We start from the raw sequence: 13,741 nt of genomic DNA, 5'->3' as shown, positions 1-13,741 counted from the left end.
GGGAGGGGTCTTCTTCCATCTTGGAAAACTTCTGGCCCTCTGACAAGAAAGAGAGCCCCAATCTCATGCGGCAATGACTGTCCAGAAATGACCCATCAGTGTAGCCGGGGTACAGGGGTGCAAGAGCACCTAGCTCTGGGGGTCCTAAACAGACCAGGTTTGGCCAGTCACTGCTGACAAAATCCAAAGGCAGAGAAATGAGTGGTGGTGAAACAAGACAGGAATTTATTTCAGTGAGGCCAACACACTAAGAAGACAGGGGACTCATGCATCTCAAAGACTGTCTCCAAAGTGCTGAAGATACTCCCAGGTTTATATGAGGAAAATGTGGGACAAAAGTCAGTGGGTACATGCATGGGTGGGCAGTAAAGGTCTGGTTGATCACTGTCACGGGCCAAGTCTTGCTGGCTCAGGGTGGTCCTTATTGCTTGAGGGGATAGTTTCAGTTCCCATTAGAAAATGCTTTGCCTGCAGGGTCTTTTGCCAGAGTTAAGAGTCAAGCTGGAAAGAAGAACTTAATCACTTACCAAGTACAGATGAAGGTCAAAATGGAGGTAGTTGGTCTCTTTCGCTTTGCTGAACTCCCTTACCCTCCTCAGTCAGAACCTGATTTGGTTAGTGTAGGTAATCTCTCTTACAGCTTGCAGTTCTGTGGCCTTTCCTTCCCTGAGATATTAGGCAGATTGCTTGTCCAGAGGACCATACCTATAGTAATTATTCAGTCATTCAGCTAATATTTGAGCTTGAGGCCTTTGCTCACTTATGAGTCCTGAAATAACTTCTGTGACCCAGTCTTCTGAGGTGGGAGTGATATGCCGTGAAATGGATCCGGCCACAGGAGGAGAGCTGATTGAAAAGTCAGTAGGTAGAAGACAACAGGAGAAAGACCAACATTCAAAAGCCTAAAGTGGCTGACGTTCCTAGTTGAGAGATAGGGACTGTCTTGTGTGCACAAAACGGGTAGCAGTGATGAGCACTTCCTTCGTTGTGTGTGATTTGTCCTTGATTATTTGTGGTGCTGACGTAGTCTTGTTCCGTGGATAGATTATGCCTTTTTAAAAATTTTGTTTTAAAAAACTGATTGGCAGTGTGGATGTTCCCAAACTCTTCCTGGCAATTTGAATCACCTTCTTTCAACTTTCTTTGAGGTACCTACGTAAAACAAGCCAGATATCAGAGCCGTTAAAAGACAAACTGAGGCATATCACAATTTTTCAGAGTTTATTTGAGCAAAAATCAGTGGGATTAAGGCAGTGCCAAATCAGAGGTGGTTAGCAGCAGAAGTTACGAAGACTTACAAAGGAAAGGTGGAAACAAAGCAAGGAAATCATGTGATTAGCTGTAGCTTAAGCATTTGTCTTATTCACAAAGACTCATTGGCTGTTTGTGATTGGTTGTCCTCGTTTGATTTATAAGCCTTGAGATATTTATGGGTTTACTTAGGCCTAAAAGACATTAGAACCACCGAGGTCTAATAGTCTCCTTGTTTAATTTAACACAGCATAGACCAATGGTTGTCTATGTTGTCAACTGTAGCACAGATTTGGCATAAACCAGAGTGGATAAACCAGAGTGGATAAGCCAACTCTGTGCTAGAGTTAATTGTATAGACAACCATTGGTCTACACGGAGTTAAATTAAATCACAGATCTACCATAGTTTCAAACCACTTTCTTCCAGCCTTTTGTTAATGTGTGTTCAGGGAATATTAACCTAAATAAAATGTAATTAGTATGAAAAATCTGTTCTCTGAAGTTACATAAGATTATACCTCATTTTTAGATCATTTATGAGGCAGGTGATAAATAGAAGGACCCTGATGTTAGACTACCTAAGTGAAGTCCCAGCAATTGAATTTACTAGCTCTGTGACTTCTGAAGCTATTTGACCCCTCTCTGCTTCATTTTTCTTATATGCAAAATGGAAGTAATAATAAATAGCTTCTTATCCAGAGTTGAGAGGAAGTAAATGAGCCAGTTACTGTCCAATACATAATAAATGACATGTAATAAATGTCAGTTTCATCATTATTAGTTTTTAAGTTTTTTTCCTGTTCTCTTCCATTTGTACGGTTAAAGCCATTTTCTTCTTTTTTTTCTCCTAAAGTACCCATTCTGATTGCAGAACTAATACGTATTAGTAAAAGATTCAGAGAGCACATAAAAAGATAAAAAGGAAATAGAAATGACCCATTAATCCCAGGTCCAAGAGATATAACCATCTTGAAAATGACTCAAGAAATCTATTTACTAGCATTTCCAAGAAATGTCTGAAATTTCCATTTCAGATCTTCCTCCACTTACAATGGTGTTATGTCCCAATAAACCCTCATACATTGGAAATATTGTAAGTTGAAAACACTTTGAACACACTAACCTGCCACACATCATAGCTTAGTCTAGCCTCTAATTGGGCAAAATTATCAAACATAGAGACTTTTATCCAAAATGTTGAGTATCTGTGTAATTTATTGAATACTGTTCTGAAAGTTAAAACAGAACGATTGTGTGGGTACAGAGGGTTTTAAGTATGTTGATTGCTCACACTCGTGATCGTGTGGCTGGTTGGAGCCGTGATTGCCTCTGCTTGCCATCTTGAGAGAGGATCATACCATGTATCGCTGACCCAGGAAAAGACCCAAATTTAAAATTCAAAGTATAGATTCTACTGGATGAGTATAGCTTTCACACCAGCGTTAAGTTGAAAATTTTAAGTTGAGAGGCGCTTGGGTGCCTTAGTTGGTTGAGTGTCCGCCTTCGGCTCAGGTCATGATCTCACAGTTTGTGGGTTCAAGCCCCATGTTGGGCTCTGTGCTGACAGCTCAGAACCTGGAACCTGCTTCAGATTCTGTGTCTCCCTCTCTCTCTGACCCTTCTCTGCTCACACTCTGTCTCTGTCTCTCTCTCTCTCAAAAATAAACATTAAAAAAAACTAAAAAAAAAAAAAAAGAAGACTTTAAGTCAAACCATTGTAAATCAGAAAGCATCTGTACTTGGTTTCATGAGAAGAAAAGCCTCATTTGTCCTAAGATGCTATTTTTCTTCCTTACACTGTTTTGCCAAGAGAAATCAAACAATGAATTAATCCTCAGTGTCTACTCTTTTCTGACACCCTCAGAGGAATCTATCACGATACCTTCCCATCTCCATGCCTTAGTGTCCTCATCTGAGGAGCAGGGATAGCAAGAACCCGACAGCACTTCTGGTCCATGTTCTCCACACAGGGCCACTAAAGCCCTGGATAAACACGTGATGTGCCGGAGTCCCCCAATGGGGCTGGAATTAGAAGCTGGATCACTTGGTGTCCAGGCCAGTATATTTCCCACCACACTGTACAATGTGTAAGGCTGAACTCAAATAGTCTACCCTCAGCATGCCTGATTTCCCACCTCTAAAACTGCCCTGTCTGGGAGGGTGCCCTTGTCTGGGAGCGAGGCCAAATGGTGAAAGGGTGTTGGACAAGGAAGACAGAGGTTCAGAAGCAGCAGGGAGAAGAGGTTTAGTATTTTTAAATTTATTTATTTAATTTTATGGGGGGGGGTGGGGGAAGAGAGAGAGAAGAGCTCGACATAGGGCTCTATCACACGAACTGTGAGATCATGACCTGAGCTGAAACCAAGAGTCAGATGCTTAACTGACTGTGCCAGCCAGGTGCCCAAGGTTTGGTATTTTTGCTCAAAAATATCCATTCTGGAACAAAAGTACACATTTGTACTCAAAAGTATGCAGAATTGAAACAATGTCTTTTAGGGGTGCTTGGCTGGCTCAGTCTATAGAGCATGTGACTTAAAAATTTTTTTTTCGGGGCGCCTGGGTGGCGCAGTCGGTTGGGCGTCCGACTTCAGCCAGGTCACGATCTCGCGGTCCGTGAGTTCGAGCCCCGCGTCAGGCTCTGGGCTGATGGCTCAGAGCCTGGAGCCTGCTTCCGATTCTGTGTCTCCCTCTCTCTCTGCCCCTCCCCCGTTCATGCTCTGTCTCTCTGTGTCCCCAAAAAATAAATAAACGTTGAAAAAAAAAATTAAAAAAAAAAATTTTTTTTTTCTAATGTTTATTATTTCTGAGAGAGAGAGACAGAGCGGGAGTGGGAGAGGGGCAGAGAGAGAGGGAGACACAGAATCAGAAACAGGCTCCAGGCTCTGAGCTGTCAGCACAAGGCCCGATGCGGGGCTCAAACCCACCAACAGTAAGATCATGACCTGAGCTGAAGTCAGATGCTCAACCAACTGAGCCACCCAGGCGTCCCTTGAGCATGTGGCTTTTGATCTCGGAGTTGTAAATTCAAGCCCCATGTTGTGCATACAGATTACTTAAAAATAAAACCTTTAAGACAATGCTTTTTAGATCTTTCTTTGATGAAAACCCTCTTCCCAATTTGGAGTAGTTTCCCTCCCAAGTCTGTGTTGGAGAAGGATGTTCTTTAAAAATAAAGCACTGTGTCTAAACCCTGAGAAAGGAAAAGGGTGGTTTTGGAAGGTAGAGGCTGGGGCGGGTGGGCCACTCCTTGTCAGAAAAGGCAGGGGAAAAGGCCCTGAGGCTGAGGAAGGAGCTTTTACTAGGAAGCATGGTGTTACAAAGGAACAGGGTAAAACCCAACAGAATCACAGAAAGGAATACGAGTTGTACAAATTGATACTAGGGAGATGTGTACGTAGCTAGACTGGTTAACATGTCTTTAGAAAAGAACCCGTAGCTTGTTTTGTTTGGTTTTGAGGAACAAACTTCCACAAGGTCGTCATATCTGAAAATGTTACTAAGTGGGTGTTTACTTTCTCTAAAATGAATATCAAAGGTCCAGATTACAGTCAGATGTAAATCCTTTTAGAAAGATTTTGAGCATTTCAATGATTAAATAAAATGAAGTGTTCAGGATCACGTGAAGAACATTAAATGAGACATTTCCTCTGTTACTTCTTTCTGGTCTTAATTTTTAGTTTTTAATTTTTTTAGTGCAAAAAGGTGTTTTTTTTTTTAACTTTTTTATTTGAGGGGGGGGGGAATCTTAAGCAGGCTCACACTCAGCGCAGCATCCAACTTGGGGCTCCATCTCATGACCCTGGGATCAGGACCTGAGCCAAAATCAAGAGTTGGACGCTCAACCCACTGAGCCACCCAATGGCCCTGAAAAAGGTGTTTTTATTAAATTAGCACAGGACAAGACCAATGGGCAGGAAGAGCTGCACTATTCGGTCTTTTTATATAGCATGTTTATATTTGGATTAATCAAAATTAAATAAGATCAAACATGCCAAGTGCAGGGCACCTGGCTGTCTCAGTTGATGGAGCATGTGACCCTTGACCTTGGCGTCATGAATTCGAGCCCCATGTTGGGTGTAGAGATTACTTAAAAAAATGTTTTTAAAAACATGAAAAGTGCATGTTATAGTAGGGCTTTAATATATATTTGTTTCCCATTTTTAAAAACATGTATCATTAAACATAACATTAAAACATTTAGGTTGATTTTGCATATAGTTCAAAATTTTCTGAATTCTTATTAATTTATACCACATTTTCTGAGCAAGGAGTTACTATTTCCCTTAGCAGACGAGAAAGCTGATAGCAGAGAGGTTTAACTATTTGCCCAAGGCCTCTTGTTAGTACTACTTGATTCTGAGTCTGTCAGATCCATTCTGACCCACCATCATCAGGCTTTCTGCTCACCCACCACTCCACTGACACTATTTCTTCGATGACTTCCTCATTGTCAAATCCAATGATCACGTTTCAGTCCTCAATCGCATTAGACCCAATTTATCAGTTCCTCTTTTTTTCTTTTTTTTTTTTTGATTTTAGGTTTAAGTAATCTCTACACCCCATGTGTGGCTCAAACTCACAATCCTGAGATCAAGAGTCACATGTTCTATGAACTGAGCCAGCCAACCGCCCCTCATTCCCTCTCACTGGAAACATCTCCTTGCCACCCCTCATTTGGTTCCAGGACTCTACTCTGTCCTATGTCTTTTGCATCCCTCCTTGTCTCTTGTCTCTTCCTCCTCATTTTCCTTAGTGTGCCATGGTCCAGTCTTCAGATTTCTCTATATTCCACTCCCTGGGTCATCTCGATTTAAACACCATCTTCCCCAAACCTGTTCCTCCAAAGGTTCCCCATCTTGGTAAAGGATATGCCCCAGGGGCCCAGGCCAAAACCTTGGATAATCATTTGATCTTTTTCTCTCCCATTTCACATCTAATTCATCAGCACATCCAATCTGTGATACATATGTATTCAAATCTGACTGTTTCTTCCACCTTTGTTGCTATCACCACTTCTGTGCTCACTGAATACTTGGGTGACCTCCTAAGGGGTCTCCCTTTGCCCTGCCTCACCCTTCCAGAGGCTGCTCTCCACACAGCACCAAAGCAGGCCTTTAAAATGTGAATCAGATTCCTACTGCTGCCCTGCTCAAAACGCTCCAACGGCTTCCCATATTGTCACAGAAAAATCCCAAGTTCTTACTGCAACCTCTGCCTACCAGTCTTAACATTTGTACCCTGTCCTGCTCTCTCCCCATGAGCTGGCTTTGCTTTTCCTTGGTCATGCCAAGCTGGCCTGGCCTCAGGAGCTCTGTACTTGCTGGATTCTCTCCCTCTGACCTCTGCAGGGCTCCCTCTTGTATGTTATTCAAGGTTCTTGTCAAGTGCTGCCTTAGAATTTCCCTCACATGCCATCTAAAATGATACTCTCACTGCTCTCTATCCTTTTAAATGATTTATTTTCTTCATAGCACTTATCACTATAATAGGGAAAGATAGGATAAAATAGGCAGAGAGGGAAAGATGAGGGCCTGAGGTCCTTGGTGTGGAAAAACACATATTTTGGAACAATGCTGGGAGTGTCTGACCACAGCAAACCCCCTCAGGTGTCAGGTTCCTCTTAACAGAAACCACCTACCTCCCCTCAGGTTTTCCCTCAGGAATTTGACAAAAGACCCAAGCATGGCCATAGACCACCCCTCATACAATGGAAATGAGCCAGTCAGGAATGGAGAACCCAACACTAGCTGTCAAGCCAATAAGGATAGAACCTGAGAAGGAACAAGGGGGAAGAGAAGGGGTAGGGTGGACCAGAACCTTATAAAAGAAGGACCCTTGCCTTTAGTCGTTAGGTATTCACTTTCCAATGAAAGAGCTTTCCTTCTATTACTTTCTAATCTTCTACTCTAATAAACTTTTGCCTGCTGCTCATTTTGTGTCCACCTCTTCATTCTTCGAAGTGGCGAGACCACGAATCCTGGGTATTGCGATAAAAATGTCCCGCCACATCGATACTGTTCATTTGTCCATTGTTTGTCTCTAGCACTAAAATACAAGCTGCTTGAGGGCAGGGACCGTGTCATTTTTTGTTCACTGTTATACCACCAGTGTCTAAAATAGGCACATAGTAGCTATTCAATAAATATTCAGTTTGTTAATCCATCCAATAAATATTTATTGTTTGGATGAGACTTAAGTTTCTGTGGAGAGAGAGGTACTGTGAAAAATAAGCAAATAAATATGTAGTGCACCAGGAGCGCCTGGGTGGCTCAGTCAGTTAAGCCTCTGACTCTTCAGTTTCAGCTCAGTTCATGATCTCATAGTTCGTGAGTTCGAGCCCTACATCGGGCTCTGCACTGTCAGTGCAGAGCCCACTTGGGGTTCTTTCTCTCTCTCTTTCCTTCTCTCTGCCTCTCCCCTGCTCATGCTCTCTCTCTCTCTCTCTCTCAAAATAAATAAGTAAACTTTGACAACATATGTAGTACACTAGATGGTAATAAATTCTATGGAGAAGAGGAATAGAAAGGACAAAGGATCAGAGTTTTGAATTTTGGCTTTTGCTGTTTTGAATACGGTGATCAAAGAAAGTCTCACTGAAAGGCAACATCTGAGTTGAGAACTCAATGAAATGAGGGAACAACTCATGAAGATATTTGGGAAATGGAAGGAACAAGGGGGGAAGAGAAGGGGGAGGGTGGACCAGAACCTTATAAAAGAAGGACCCTTGCCAAAAAAGAGAGGGAAAAGTGCAGAGGCCTTGAAACAGTGGTTGAGTGTGGCTTTGAGAAATAGCAAGGAAGCAGATGTGGCTGGAACACAGTAAGGAGGAGAATGGTAAAAGATGAGGTCAGAGAGATAAGGGGAATGAGATCGTATAGGGCTTGAAGTTCATGTAAAGACTTTGATGGGAGATTTTTCTTTGAGATAGGAAACCAGTGCAGTCTTGGAATGTTTTAAGCTGAGGAGGGATGCGATCAGAATCTCTCTGTTGCTGTGGCTATAAGGTTATAGAGAGTCTAAGTTGGAAGCAAGATCAATTAGGAGGCAGCTGCCATAGTGCAGGCAAGAGGTGACAGAATCCTGGCCTAGGGGAATAATGATAATGGTGATGAAAGTGGTGGAACTCTGGATATATTTTGAGGCCAAAGCTAGCCGATTTTGTCAACAGCTTGAACATAAGAGTGTGAGAGATAGGGAGGAATCACGGTAAAGCCAAAGGTTTCGGCAGCGCAGCTGATAAGCTATTTGCTAAGATGGAGAAGACTGTAAGGGGATATAGCTTTAGGGCAGGCGGAGTCATGTACATGCATTCTCTTTTGCACATATACACTTAATGTGCTTAAGAATATACATTGGAGATTCAAGTAGGCAATTGAATATATGGATCTGGAGTTCAAGGGAGTGATCTGTCTGGAGATGTACATTTAGGAATCATCATCAGCTTAGTGACAGTATTCAAAGGTACAGGCTGCCTAATATCGTCAGGGTGGGGGTAGAATATAGAGAAGAGAGAAGGTTCTAAGAACTAACCCTTGAGGCACTCACTCCATCCATAGAGGTCAGGCAGATGAGCAGGAACTAGCCAAAGGGACGGAGTAGGAGCAGCCAGTGAGACAGGAGGAGAAGTAAGGGTGTTCTATTGGAAGCCAAGTGAAGAAAGTGTTGGAAGGAGGAGAGAAAGATCAGCTGTGCAAATGTTGCTAGGGGATCAGGTAAGAGGAGGACTCAGAATGACCACAGGATTTAACAACATGGACTTCGCAGGTGACCTTGACAAAAGTTATGGTTGTGGTGAAAACATGATTGGAATAGATTCAAAAGGGAATGAGAGAGAGAGTTAGTGGAGACAGTGTGTATAGACATTTTTTAAGTTTTGTTTACAAGAAAGCAGAGAGGTAAGGTAATAGCCAAGGGGGAGATGTGGAGTTGAAAGGTAAATGCTGTCCTGTGTTAAGATAAGGATATTTTAGAATATATTGATAGGGTGATGGCAATGATCTAGTGGAGAGGACAATTTGACTATTCAGGAGAGAGGGATAATTCTGTAGCAATGTCTTTGAGTAGATGAGAGAAAATTGGATCTAGTGTCCAAGTGGAGATGATGACCTTGGACAGGAGCTTAATAGTTTATCTGTGACACCATGTGGGAAGGCAGAGAATATGATAAATGCGGTTGGTGATCAGAGCACATGGAAGACATTTTTTCTGGTTGCTTCTCTTAGGAAAATGGGAGATCGGGTCATCAGCTGTGTGAGGTTTGAGGCGAGAAGAGAAGGTGTGAAACAGTTGTCTTGGTGAGTGGAAAGTGAACTATTTAGGGAAATATGATAGGATTGTCAGGCAGCACTAAAGGCAGCCTTGGGGTTAGTGGTCATAATTTTATGTGAGCCACTCCACATGATTGGCTGTTTTCCTCTTGCCATGGTCAAGTGCATAAATGAGTTGTAAGGGCTAAAACCAAGGTCTTGAAAGTGCTGGTTCTTTTTGGTGCAAAGGTGGACAATTTTTTGCCATGGGTTTAGGTTTTGCCAGGCAAGTCTGAAGGAGGGTCAGGTGTAGGTAGTAATGAATCATGGATAGAAGCTGGTTAAGGACAGACATGAGGACGTTGTGGACAGTGAAATGGTTCTAGGATCAATGGACCATACATCCATTGGAATAAGGAAGAATTATTGAAGTCAGAGCTCAGATGGCAGCAGGAGGTGATGGTGAGAGTGGGAAGCTTAAGAGTGAGATTTTGAATGCAAAATCCTGAAAGAGCTAACTACAGAACCAGAGTTCAGAAACTCCTCACACCAAGTTTCAAATTTCTGAGTATAAGCAAAACTTTCAGTATATGCTGTCAGAATAGATTGTGAAGAGAGGGGAGAAGGAGACAGCAATAAAGATGACTTTTGACAGAGAAAGTGGATAAAGAATCATTTCAAGCATGAAAGGAAAGCAAACCAAATAAAGCCAAAATCAAGGTCATAGAGATCCATGTGGGGAAGGGAAGAACTGGAAAGAGATTTGTTCTATACTTCAAGGTCACAGTGAGAGAGGTGGGTGAGTGGAGGGAATTAGAATCAGGGCTGAAAGCAAAAGTAGAAATACTTGACATTGTTGATCCATGAGGGGACTTCCCTTGTGTGCTATCAAGAATCATTAAAAATAGCTGATTCTTTGGATCTCCAAAAGAACTCATTAGTAACTTTAAGAGTCTCTTGGTTGCCAGCTACCGTATGTGAGGGCATAGTCCCCTCCTTACTCAGTGCTCATTTACTTCAGGGACATCAAGTAGTAGTCAAACTACAGAATGTGCTATAACAATAAATCACATTATCTGGACACACTGTTTCTCCAAACACAGGTTTCTGAAAGAGCAGTGTGAGAGACCTCTGGCCACTCAAGTAAAACTGGATAATAAGTTTAATTAATAACTTGGAATACAAACCTTTTTGTGGCTTATCATTTACTCTTGAAAATTATTTTTTTTTTAAAGATTTTATTTTAGGGGGTGCCTGACTGGCTCAGTCAGTAGAGCATGTGACTCTTGATCTCAGAGTCGTGGGTTCAAACCCTATGTTGGGCATGGAGCCCACTTAAAAAATTTTGTAAAATAAAAAAAGATTTCATTTATTATTATTATTATTATTTTTTGAGTAATTGCTACAGCCAACACGGGATTGAACTCACAACCCTGAAATCAAAAGAGTCATGTGCTTTACTGACTGAGCCAGTCCGGAACCTACTAAAGATTTTATTTTTAACTAATCTCTACAGTCAACATGGGGCTCAAACCCACAACCCTGAGATCAAGAGTCATGTGCTCTACGGACTGAGCTAGCCAGGTGCCCCTGAGCTTGTTTTTTTATTTGAATTTTTCAGTAGATAATTTTCAAGAGCATATAATAGGGACACATGACTCTTGATCCCAGGGTTGTGAATTCGAACCCCACACTGGGTGCAAAGATTACTTAAAAAGAAAATCTTCAGGGGAACCTGCCTGGGTGGCTCAGTCAGTTGAGCATCCTACTCATAATTTCAGCTCAGGTCATGATCTCCCCATTTGTGAGATCGAGCCCCATGTTGGGCTCCAAGCAGACAGTGCAGAGCCTGCTTGGGATTCCTCTCTCTCTCCCCCCCCCCCCCCCCCGTCTCTTTCCCCTCTCCTGCTCATGCAGGCTCTCTCCCTCAAAATAAATGAACTTAAAAAACATCTTCAAAAAAAAAAAAGCTCAAAAATGAATTCTTATTGTGGTGATATTTGCACGACTCTGTCAACATACTAAAAGTTATTAAATTGTACGCTGAAAATGGGTGCATTTCATGGAATGTAAGATTACATCTCAAAAAACTTTTTAAAAGGAATCAATATTTGGGGTGCCTTGGTGGCTCAGTCGGTTGAGCATCTGACTTCAGCTCAGGTCATGATCTCATGGTTTGTGAGTTCGAGCCCCTCGTCAGGCTCTGTGCTCACAGCTCAGAGCCTGGAGCTTGCTTCGGATTCTGTGTCTCCCTCTCTGTCTGCCCCTACCCCACTCATGCTCTGTCTCTATCTATCAAAAATGAATAAATGCTAAAAAAAAGGAATCCATATTTATTAAATATTGTAATGACATATTTCAAAACTTAAGTCAGTGTTGAGCTCAAAGGGATACTCAATGTTGATTTTTTTAAATTAGTAAGTGAAACAGCCTACCAGTGTAGAGTTCTAATGAAAGGAAAAGAATTAGGTCATTCCTTATGTATTTCTAGTACTAGTTAATATAAACCAGAAGTGAAATTGCAACATTGCCCAGGATAATAACTGAGGTTTGCATAAGGCTCTAGAAAATTCCTTCCTTGCAACACTTCCTGGCCAGTATGTGCTCTTGTTCTTCCTGGTAAAGTCCAGCCCATATTGTCTGTGTACTTCTCCTTAACATTTCTTTGCTTGTCACTTGGCTGGATGTGCTTTACTGCTGGGAGAGTAACAATTTTTAATACTGAAGTAGGAGGAGAGTTAGAAGACAGTAGTAAATTTTGCTGACAGGAAAAAGGCCAAGTAGGAACTTGCATGTAAGTCAGCCCACTAGTTAGTCATCGTTCTCGCCAATAAAATACATACCTGGAGTGTGATGGGAGTGTCGATTTGAACGCTCAGCTGGCCTGGTTTCCCCGAACTTTGGAAAGTCCTTAGGTGGGACACAAGTGTACTGAGGTGGGGCTCACTGCCTCATGATCTCGTAGCAGCTGTTGTTTTGTCACAATTATTCATGGCAGTGAGCCCGTCACTGAGTATTCCAGGCTTACGCCTCTGTAACTAAACTTTTTATGTTTACTGCCAAACTGAAATGCTTAAAACACCCAGCAGTGGTGGGCGAACTGAAAGTCTCCAGTCAGAATGTCTCCTCTCTGGCATAACTAACAACTTGTGCCAAGTTCTGCCTTCCTGGTTTTCCTCATGTGACTCTCCCTGCTCTGCCACACCCATCAGCCTGTCCAAACCAGTCCCTGTGTGCCTTACAGTCTTAGCTTCTGCTGTGCCTTCCCAGAGCGCCACCTCTGAGACAGTCTCTCCTGAGTTCATGCCCTGGGTCGGCCCCATAAGTAAATGTGTGACTTGAGGAAATTCCTTTCCCTTCCCTGGAAAATGGGACAATACTTCTTAGGGTGGTGGTTTGGTAGTAGATGCTCAATAAAAATTAATATCTTCGGGGCGCCTGGGTGGCTCAGTCAGTTAGCATCTGACTTCGGCTCAGGTCACGATCTCGCGGTTCATAAATTCGAGCCCCACGTCTGGCTCTGTGCTGACAGGTCAGAGGGAGCTGATAGCATATATCACTTTCCTCTGAATAGAATGTAGTTCATAATTTAGCACTTAATTATAAATCTCTTGTAATTTTGTTCATTATTTCATGTGGTGTTTGTCTCATCCTCAGTTAGCCCAAACCTTCCCAGAGAAGAGAGAAAAGGCTTTATGTTTTTAAAAGTCCTCTTAGAATATCTTCTCAGCGACAGAGCAAGATTACACAGGTTTTAAATATGTTATGGTTGGTAGGCAGTTTGATTTGTTGACACCACCATAGTCAGTTCCATTAGGTTGTGGTAACAGGATGAGACCAGGTGGCTAGGATGTAGAGACACTGTGATTGGGCTATTGGACCCGAGTAACTTGCATCATTAATGTTCACTTTCTCAGGTGGTGGAGAATTACTTTATTAATATAAGTAGAGGGTTTTCTATACAGTCTTAATACTTCCAAGTTCTATTACTCATCCCAATTACTGACACCAGTTGCCCATGACAGAAACTTGAGACATGCTTAACTCCGCCTTCCTTACCTGCCTCACACTCACCTTGATTAGTCAGCAAGGCCCAATAGATTCTGCCCCTTCTTCGATGCTGCAGTCTGGCCTTCCTCTCCATTCCCACTCCTCAGGCTCTAGTTCAGGCTTCCACCATTGCTTATTTGGAATCTTTGAAAAACCTCACAGCAGGTCTCCTTGTTGCTATATTCACACCTC

At 42.4% G+C, this 13,741-nt stretch overlaps 1 long non-coding RNA gene across 1 annotated transcript; it reads right to left on the bottom strand.

The window, feature by feature from the left end:
* Positions 1-202: 202 nt before the first annotated feature.
* Positions 203-12,632, bottom strand: LOC115514179. The gene is made up of 2 exons (XR_003968895.1): positions 12,343-12,632; positions 203-1,152 (listed from the first exon to the last, which is right to left on the bottom strand). It is a non-coding gene; the product is annotated as an uncharacterized LOC115514179 (long non-coding RNA).
* Positions 12,633-13,741: the final 1,109 nt, after the last annotated feature.

This window comes from Lynx canadensis, chromosome B2, assembly GCF_007474595.2.
Source record: "Lynx canadensis isolate LIC74 chromosome B2, mLynCan4.pri.v2, whole genome shotgun sequence".
NCBI lineage: Eukaryota > Metazoa > Chordata > Mammalia > Carnivora > Felidae > Lynx > Lynx canadensis.
This window is presented reverse-complemented; position numbering and strand designations above follow the sequence as displayed.